This window comes from Sturnus vulgaris, chromosome 9 (genome assembly GCF_052056855.1).
Source record: "Sturnus vulgaris isolate bStuVul1 chromosome 9, bStuVul1.hap1, whole genome shotgun sequence".
In the NCBI taxonomy this organism is placed as follows: Eukaryota; Metazoa; Chordata; class Aves; order Passeriformes; family Sturnidae; genus Sturnus; species Sturnus vulgaris.
In genome coordinates this window covers 16,863,971-16,873,491 of record NC_142251.1, presented here as the reverse complement: position 1 = coordinate 16,873,491, position 9,521 = coordinate 16,863,971, and the positions used below count along the sequence as shown (strand labels likewise).

General features: G+C 42.4%; 1 protein-coding gene across 1 annotated transcript in view; it reads left to right on the top strand.

Moving 5' to 3' along the window:
- The first annotated feature begins 1,637 nt into the window (after positions 1-1,637).
- The window catches only part of TGFBR3 (transforming growth factor beta receptor 3), a 111,105-nt gene continuing 103,221 nt past the window's right edge, over positions 1,638-9,521 (top strand). Inside the window, exon 1 of the mRNA XM_014884131.2 lies at positions 1,638-1,838. The gene's annotated coding sequence lies outside the window, so the exon portion shown is untranslated. The remainder of the gene's footprint in view (positions 1,839-9,521) is intronic.

Below are 9,521 nucleotides of genomic sequence, written 5' to 3'. Positions count from 1 at the left end.
CTTCCCCCACCTCCACATCCCTCTTGCAAAAATTTTGCATTTTACATGTGAGAGTGATAAGAGAGGAGGTATGTCATGCTTCAACATGCACAACTTTTCAAACGCTAAAAATAAATAAAAAATTCTCTAAGTGAGCTTAGGCTGCCAACAAGCAGTCTGAACTTGTATTTTACTTGTTTCTGCAGGTTTTTCTCCAAGTTTTGTAAGCTTGTTTGCAGAAATATTTAATGTAGACTAAATGCTTATTATTTACTTTATTTCCTTGCTACAGCTGTCATATACAGATAATGTAGAAGTTTTGAGGTCTGGTCTTTGGGGGACCCAGCCATTGAGTGATGCGTGGTGCATGCAGCAGAACTATGAGTAAGGCTTGCCCAAACACAAAGAGGTCAAAGGTAAATGGCAGTGGATCATTCTAGGCTACAGATTGGCATTTCAAGAGTGGCTAAATTGTGTCTGAACTCTTGTAACACGCCTGTTGGGTAGATGTAAGAACTTGGCATTCATGACTCAGGGCAAAGGGCCTGAAGTCAAAGAGCATTATGAAAAAATTAACTCACCCCTAATCACCTCAGTAAGAAAGCCAATTAAAATAGTAAAATTTTGCTGAAATATCCTGAAACTCCTCTCTGCTTCTCTGTATCTCCACATGGTCTCCATGCCTACACAAGAACAAGTGCTTATTTGGATAATAATAGGAGAGAGGCTCAATTCTGTGATGGGAGTTTTGCTGTAATACTTTGCCGAGTTCTAATACGGCTCTCATTACCATGACCTTTAGAGGACCTATAGGTTCAGAGAGCAGCATAAACCTGACTTTGGACTGTGTCAGAAACTAACTGTTCATCCTGATGAAGGATAGAGATATGGTTGAAATGAGCAATAGGTGGAAAGGCCTCATCCGTGGTGTACTTCCCTTAATGACAGTTTGCTCCAAAACTCGACAGTCTTGAAGCTGGGGGATTTGACAGCCTTAAGCGTGCCTTCTGTGCTTTCTGTTATTTTCTAGCGTAATGAACCTCGAGTGATCGGGATTAGTTTGCTGTGCTGTAAACGATGCCAGCTCTGCGGTGTTGGCCAAAACTCGTTCTGATGTAGGCTTTAGGCTGCCCTCGGCTGGGACGGCAACACTGAGGGGGCGGCCGGGGCCTCGCTCTGCGCCAGCCGCCGGTGGCAGCTGGGCCCGCTCGGGGGCTGCAGGGACGTACCTCGGTGCACAGGGCAGGGCACCGTCACACCGCTGCTCACACTGGGCCCGACACCGAGCGCAGCCCAGGCTCCGTTATGGACGCGGTGCCGGGCGGCCTCACGCGGTTTCAAGGCCGGTAACTTAAACGGCCGTTGCTGCCCCGGCTGCCGGGAGCGGGGTCTTTGCCTCCCGCCCCAGCTGCACGGGGGAGTTCCGAGCCGCTGGCTGCCAGCACAGCCGGGCCGTGCGCGACCCCGGGGTCCCCTCACGGCTCCCGGCGGGGCGGGCGGGGCTCAGGTGCGGAACGGGACGGGACGGGGCAGGGGCGGCGGCGCGCGCTCGCTGCACGCGGGCGCGGCCCTCACGGCGCCGGCTCCGCCCCGCGCCCAATGGCGGCACCGCCCGCTCCGCCCGCCCCGCCCCGCTCCGCCCCGCGCGCCGCGGGGTTACTGCCGGGCCGGGGGCCGGCCGGGCGCACACGCGCCTCCCCCGCCTCCGCGCCGCCTCCTCCGCGCACCGGGCAGCACTAGCCGGCGCCGGGCGGCCTTGGTGAGGGCTGTGTTCCTGTCCCGGCCGGCGGTGCACATGGCGTAACCGCGCCGCTGCGCGCCTGCCCCGCGGGACGCGGCGTGGACAGACCTGCCGCCAGGTAGGTGCGGCGGCAGCGACGCCCGCCCCGACAGCGGCGTTTCGGGCTAGGCGCCCCGCAGGGATGGGCGCGAAGTTTACGCCCCTCGAGATGTCACCGTGCGCGGGCTGGGCGGGAGGGTCCCGGGGGGCTCTGCCGGGTGCGGGAGCTGCCGGGGGCGGTCAGCGTGCGGAGTGCCGGGAGCGGCTCCCCCCTCGGCACCGTGCGAGCTGCGGACTCCCTCTGGGAACTGAGGGGAGAGCCGAGAGGTGGGCGGCTGGGGAGGGGAGCTACAGGTGTCCCAGCGACAGTCACTGTGTGCGGCTGGTTGGAACGTGCTGGGCGAGTTACGGGCACCGAGCGAAATCCTCAGAGGCTCGCTCTGCTGTGCTCTCGTGTGTCTTTGTACCCTTCAGGAGGCCAGGTGAGAGCTCGGCAGTGTGCGAGCAGAGCGTGAGTTTAGTGTAAGTGAGCAGAATATAAAGGCCGATATAGTGTCCCTTCAGTGCTGTTTCACTGAGGAGTTGCTGACATGTGTAAGTTACTGCTGCGTGTTTTGCAGGGCATGCACTGGAGTCAAGTCACTGCAGGCTTCCGAGTATGGCTTTCCTAATAATAAGAAGAACGTGGCTTCAGTGTTAGATGTAAATTAAGAAACTTTTTAAACACGAGCTTTCCCCAGTTTCAAGTGCACTTGTAATTCCAAAGCCATTGTCATTGCTGTCAAATAGCACAGGATGTGATACTTCTTGTCCCTTTCAAAAAAAGACTTCTTCAGGTGTAGTGTGCATGTGCAGTTGTGCCTTTTCCACTTGTTGTGAGTGTAACCAGATGTACATCTACTTATCTTAGTTCTCTTAAGCTGTAGCTGTTAAAATTTATTTGCTCTCATTTATTATTCTCTTCTCAAATGTGTGATCATCAGCACAGTTAATTTTTTACAGAATATTTCTGATAGTGTTTCTAAGTTGTTAGAGAGACACTTGTGCGTATAAGTACCATGATTTTGTTCAAAGAAAAATTTTTCTGGTTGGGCCTGTATTTATACTTATCTAAGTTTATCTGCTTTTGCTTGGTGAGGTCAAACAGGCTGATATTAGACCCCCAGTTGAGAGAAAACCCAAAGTGAGAGAGCTGCCTGCTCACTAACTGTGGCATGAATTAGGTTTGCCTCATGGTGACCCGGAGGACTGATACTATTTTAGTCTCATATGTGGAAGACTTTACCTATGTAAATGAAGTGTCTTCCCAATACAAAATCTATTTGTTTATTGCCACTTAGGGAGATTATTTTATTTCCCTTACAGTCTATGCTTTTTCCATTAATTCCTGCCATAGCATGAGCTGGTAGCTGGGATTTAATTAGCACTGCACAGATGTCCTGTCAAAGTATTCCCAACAAGAGTGTTAGTAAAATGTTGATGGAAGATGCTTATTCATTTGAAGAGCTCCAGTTTAACCCATGAAAGCTTAGAGGGCTTGAGCTCCAGCTGAGGGGGAGCTGCTCTTCGAATGCAGGCGGGGGGAGGAAGGGAGGGACGCGTGTTGAGAGGGGGGAGCAAGGTCATTGGCTTCCTTCAGTGAAGAGTCCTTTACTCTGAAACTTGCTTCCCCCAATTGTTTGCTGCAGTCCAACCTTTTCAAGTTTAAAGTGACACTTCAAATTTTTCTCTCTTGACATGCTTTCTGTCTCTGGGGAGATCTTGTTTTGTTGTTGATTTTGATGCATGTTTTGTGTGTCCAGAGCTTCATCTAGTCAAAATGTGTAAGTGATATCCACTAAGGATATGAATTCTTTTAAAAAGTAACTTTCAGTTGTCGTTCCTGGCATGCAATACATATTTTCATACCCCAGCATCTTGATGCCTACCATAGGAACAGCGTTTGGAAATCAATTGCTAAACCAGCAGGGGGAACACAAAACTTTCTGTCTATGAAGTCTCTCCTCCTTCCACAGCTGTAATTTATTAAAACTTTGGGCCTATACTTTTGATAGTATTTCTTTAGAAAGTGAATGTTAATTTACCTGGAACACACACATACGTTGAAATATTGACATAAACATATTGTTTTCAAATACTTATTTATGAATTTCCTCTAGTAAACATACTCCCATTCTTCTGAATGCAATTTTTGGTATATTAGCCGTTACTGACTTGCAAAAACATTAGATGTTTATTCCAGTGCAATTTCTCTTTGAAGATGTTTGAAGTGAATTAAACCCAAGAAATTATGTTTTGAGTAATCCTGCAAAGTTTCAGATAATGAACTAGACAAAATATTTTCTTAGTGGAACTATTATTGTGTCACATTTATGATTGTATATAGACATCTTGAGAGCTCAAGCTGACTTGCAAATCAGTTGCATTCTCGCAAGAAACTATTTCTAGTATTTAGGATTTCCATAAGAGAAAATATTTTTAGATATTCTTTTAGGTTTTAAGGAGTCGTTCCTAGCTTATTCCTGTAGAGGTCAACTGACAGTCCCAGCATGGAGCAATAATGATTTTCCTTTTCGATTCATATTGGCATAATGATTAAGTCTTTTGTAGCAGGAATAGTGACTATCAAGGCTGTTGCCAAAGAAGGTTATGTGGATGGCTTGTACCAATCCATACTGTTTTCTGGTCTGTGAAGTCTGGTGCAGCCAAATGGCCAATACTGAAGGTACGGATGTACAAACAGATGGCTGAATGCCAAGTGAAGAATGGGAATTTACAGCATGTCAGGTCTTCCCCAGTAAGAGCTGGGGAACAGGCTCTTACCCACGGTAAATGTGAGAATCTTGCTGCTTCTACTTGAGGTTAAGCCACCTTTCACTGATGGTGGGATAAAAACATTCCAAGGTGCATTTGCTATGGAGTAGCTAATTTGCTGCTTGTGAGTGATAACAATTGTATATTCCACCAGCTTTAGGTGTTAGAGCAAGTACAGACACTATAGAGTTCAATTGAAATTAATAGTCCCAGGTCAGGTTTAAAGCAAGATATGTAAGCTCTGGTTCTGGAATGGCACTAACTGCATAGTGAGGTATAAAATATATATATATGAATATAAAGTATATGCATATTTCAATGGCCATGCATTGTTCTCTAAGAGCATTACATGGTGTGGCCAGCTACTGAAGGTGCAAAAAATGTATGTTAAATTCCATTGGCAATCTTGATTTTCTTTTATTTTCATGGAATCCCAAAACTTTCTCTCCAGATTGTTCTCTGAGATGCTGACGTCTGTAAAGCCAAACTGAAATTTCTTCTTTAATGTGATTTGAAAATAACAGTAAATCTTTGCCTAATTTATCTTACAATTCTTTTCTTTGATACCTCCAATAATATTGTGTTAACATTTAAGACATGAATTACCAAGTCTTGGGCCATTTATGTGACTCTCAGAAAATTCTCTCTGGGATATATGTTGTAAATATCTTTGCAATCACATGGTTTTTGATCTAATTCCAGAAAATATTTGTGTATTATAAATAAGCATTACTTCTATAGCAGTAATATTTGTGGTGATTAACAGTGGTATGCTAGTTTCTAGCCACTTCATGAATAGAAGCATGTTTTGCCATAAAAATGTACTAGCAAAAAGTAGTGCAATTGGAATTGCTTTATCCATCGCTGTGGATTCGCATTTTTATGTGCTGGCAGTCATCCAATAGAGCAGCATTTCTTGTGCTATTGCAGCAACAATTAACTCTGTGGTAACCAAAATGAAAGAGATTTACACATCACTGGAAATCGTGGAAGGAAGGACTTTAAAGCTACCACTTTATTTATATTCCTTTTTTTTTATTTCAAGTATCATAAAATAGATATTTTTGAAGAAGAATTTAATTTATGACCTTTATTATCTAAGTAGTCGTATTTGTCGAGTTCATCAGAGAATATTTCATATATTGCATTTTAAGTGTAATAACTGTAGATTTGTACTGCTTACAAATACTTACGACTTAGAAGTTATGCTAGTTTCTGATGTTTCTATAATGAAATGAATGGTGTTTTTGAGGAAAATGTGAAAATAATTTCATCTTCATCCTGTGAATAGTACTTCAAAATGAGCTACACCTGCTTGTTGTTAACAAATTCAATTGCATTATGTTTAGCACTTCTCTGTAATTGTCTATTTAATTTCAATACACCAGTTGGTCAAAATCAGATTTTTTTTTTTTCCTTCTTTCCTCCTGTACAATGCTGTAAAGTTTTGAGAGTCAGCTGGAAGGGGCCTCTCTTTTAGATAATTTCAGTTGTGACCTTGCATGAGACCTGTTTAGATTGCAGGAGAACAGCTTATCTAGAGGTCTTGGGTCTGAAACAAGTTAATTATAGAGCTACTGTGTAGAGGTTGCCTTCCTTCACAGAAGGCAACAGGGGCTGTGATACATAAGGTGTAAGTGATTCTAAAGAATAATGGCAATTCACTTATTCTCTGATTCTCCTTTGTAAGCATAGGCATTTTCTGTTGGAATTTGGTGAGTTACATTGTGTGAGTCAGGGACAATAAAAAATCCCACAGTATCCAGTGAACTTGCTGTGTAGTATAAATTTGCTGAATTCATGTATTTCTTTGCCAAGAAGCTGGAGGTGGGTTGAAGACTGATATGTCCTCTTTTGCCTTGTTTTGCCTCTTTTGACAAGTTGTTAGACTGTAGCTGCATTTGACACTGTGTGATTAAGAGCTATGGTAGCATTTCATCACACACAGCTATATATTGTTTTTGACAATGATTTGAGTGAAACAAAATTCTGTTCTATTTTACAAAGCAGGTCTTGTGGTATTTGAGAAGATGAGCCTTTTCTTGTAATAAAGCTGTTGCATTAATGAACCAAGTCACTCCTCCAGTATGTACAGCTCGTGTTCTGTGATAGATTGGTTCCTCCCTCCAGCAGTTAAAATCACCAGTATTTCTAAATACTTGTAGATCTGGTTCACTCCAGTGATGAGGTGTAGCAGTTTCCTTCTGGCAGAAAGATGCATATATTATTTATATGATTACAGGAATTTGTTCCCTCTCCCCATACCTGTGCCCAAAGATTTTTTACAGTTGTCATTTACACATTTAATGTAAAATGATGAAAAGAAATTCTGAATGGTAAAGATTTTATGGGAGTGTGTCCTCATTCTGAGTGGAACATGCTAGTGATTGATACCTTGATTGAAACAAATCCCCAGTGAAGTGCTTATAAATAAAAGTTTTCATGAAAAATATTTGCTCCAACCTGAGCGTGTTTTTCCGCTGAACAAATGGAATTATAACATTTATTTGACAGACACAAAGGGAAACTCCTTTTGACTCATTCTTTTAACTGTGTGTCACTTGAAGGACTTGCCTCTTATGGGAGAAGTTTCCTATCTGCAAGATGTGCCGCTGAAAGTTTAGTGGCTAACAGGTAACTTTTGGTAAATGTGTTTATCTTACATTCTTGTTTAGCATCCTGAAGAAATAATCTATTCATCTGCCTGCTTATTAGAGTTTGCCTTATTTTAGAGACCAAAAGACATGCTTCTTTTGTTGTTCTGTTTTGTTTGGCTTTTTTTGCAAAGTGTGGGTTTGATAATGTGTGCAGTTAACTTTAAAATACCAAGTAGTTAATATTTCAGCCTGTTAATTTACTTCTTGCAGTGGCTAATGGCCCATGGCCATTAGAGGAGTGAGGAGGGCTGGTTTGTGTCACCTCATCCAATTCCCCTGTAATGGGAAGTGCTGATTTTCAATTGTGTTTACTTTTTTACTATCTTTTTTGTTTGTTTTACCCTTCCCAAGGAGGATTGCATCCTTGTACAGTGAGTTTGTTTAATGCTGTAGTCTTGCTTTTCATCATATTCTTTGTGGGTTTCTCACAATTAACCCAGACAGTTTCAGGTATTTATAGGTCATGGTTTCAAAACTACTTTTCTAAATGTGTAGCAGTAATTTCGAGATGTTAAATCGACCAGTGACTGATTTAGTCTTTTTTTCCTGGTAGGAAGGTTCTAGGTAGAATATTTCTAAATGCAGTCCTAAGATTTTACAGCTCAGTCTTGAAAAAATTACAGTGCCAAACATTCATTAACAGCAATTAGCTGAAATCTTTTACTGAGTGGAAGAATCCTTGCTGAATTGTTGTTAACTTTCCATCCTGCTATAGCTTCAGTTCTGCAGAGGTGCCTTCCCTAGGGTTATATCTGTCTTGATAGGTACATTAGAGCTGTTATCTGTTTAGTTTAGGTGTGCAATTAGAAACTCAGCCAAGTAAAACTTAAGATAAATTAAATTTGTGTGAAGTTGTTGGCTGCTACTGTGTTTGGGAAGAGTAAGATAGTCCAGTGCCAGGAAACGTATTCTGTTTCCAATTAGAAACAATAAAAAAGTTAGTAATTAGTCCAAAGAAATTTAACTATGAGAAGGAACGGTTGTAGAGATGTTTTTTCATGCAAGTTATGATGATCTTGCTCAGCATGAAGATTCCTATTTCTGTTGTTTTTGTTTTAGGGTAAACTTTTCAGAAGCCGCAGGTTCCATTTGAAAAACATGAGCTTGGTTCCTGTTAGTTGTGTTGAGATATTACTGGTTAATTGGGAACTTGAGTTTTATTTAAATGTACATTTGAGATTTCTTGGGTTGCCATGTTTTTATGCATGTATGTTTCTAGTAATCTTTGCTTCCTTAATGCACATCAGAAAGATGGCATATAATTGTGCTGCTGGTATTCCCTGGTAAGATCAGTGAGATTTCTTGTCCATCTTCCAACTAGAAGTTGGAAGCAGAATGCCTAAAGTAATGTTGTCTTTCCAGGCAGGTGTTGACAGGGTGCTGCTGTTGCCAAGATGAGGTCCTGTTAGGATTTTGGGGTTTTTTTGCCTGTGAAAGAATAGAGTAGCTGTGAGTTGCAGAGAAAATACGTGGCTGAAGCTGCTATGAGATTGCTGATTGCTTGAGCCATTACAGTGTAGGAGCTGTACAGCATCCCAGCCTCTTGTTTTCTCCACTCCCTTTAGAGATGTCCTGATGGCTCTATGACAAAGAAAAAAGATTCTGATTTGGTACTCAGGTTACTTGTGGTATGTTGGTCCTGTTAAACTCTGTCTGCAGTGCTATCTGTGTTTCCTCCTGTAGAGGTTCAGTAACCTCTAGGAATTTCTGCTGTTGTTAAAAAGCAATCTGTTCCAGTCTACTCCCTGTGCAAGTCTTGTGTACTCCTTCCACTAAAAGATGCCCGAATGCACTTCCTTCCCTTCCACGTATTGAAACTCTCCTGCATCCTGATCCTATAAGAGACTATTCTATTGTTTACACTTGGTAAGCAAAACCTTGCCCTCAGCCTAGGAAGATTTAGCTGTGTACATCACTGTGTTTGGGGGAAGGGAAGTGCTGGGAATATGTAACAGGATGATTTTTGTCCTGTTTCTCTAAAATCTCTTAGTTTTGTGCTATGTTATGCAGTGATTCTTCAGCTGAAACTTCCAGTGTCTGGTGTCATCAAAACTCACAGCAATAAAATCACGTGATTGAAAAAAATTGTGAAGCTGAAGGGAAAGTTTGTTCTGAAATGATACTGAGAATAGACAGCCCCATCCAAACTCAAGCTTCATTCCAGCTGTAGGCAAAATATGTACCAGGTAACAAAATCCCCTCCAGTATACTATTACTGAATAGGTGGAATGGTTTCACATTTTTATTGGACTTATCTGTGTATATTTTTGTTCCTGTAATATGGCAGGCTA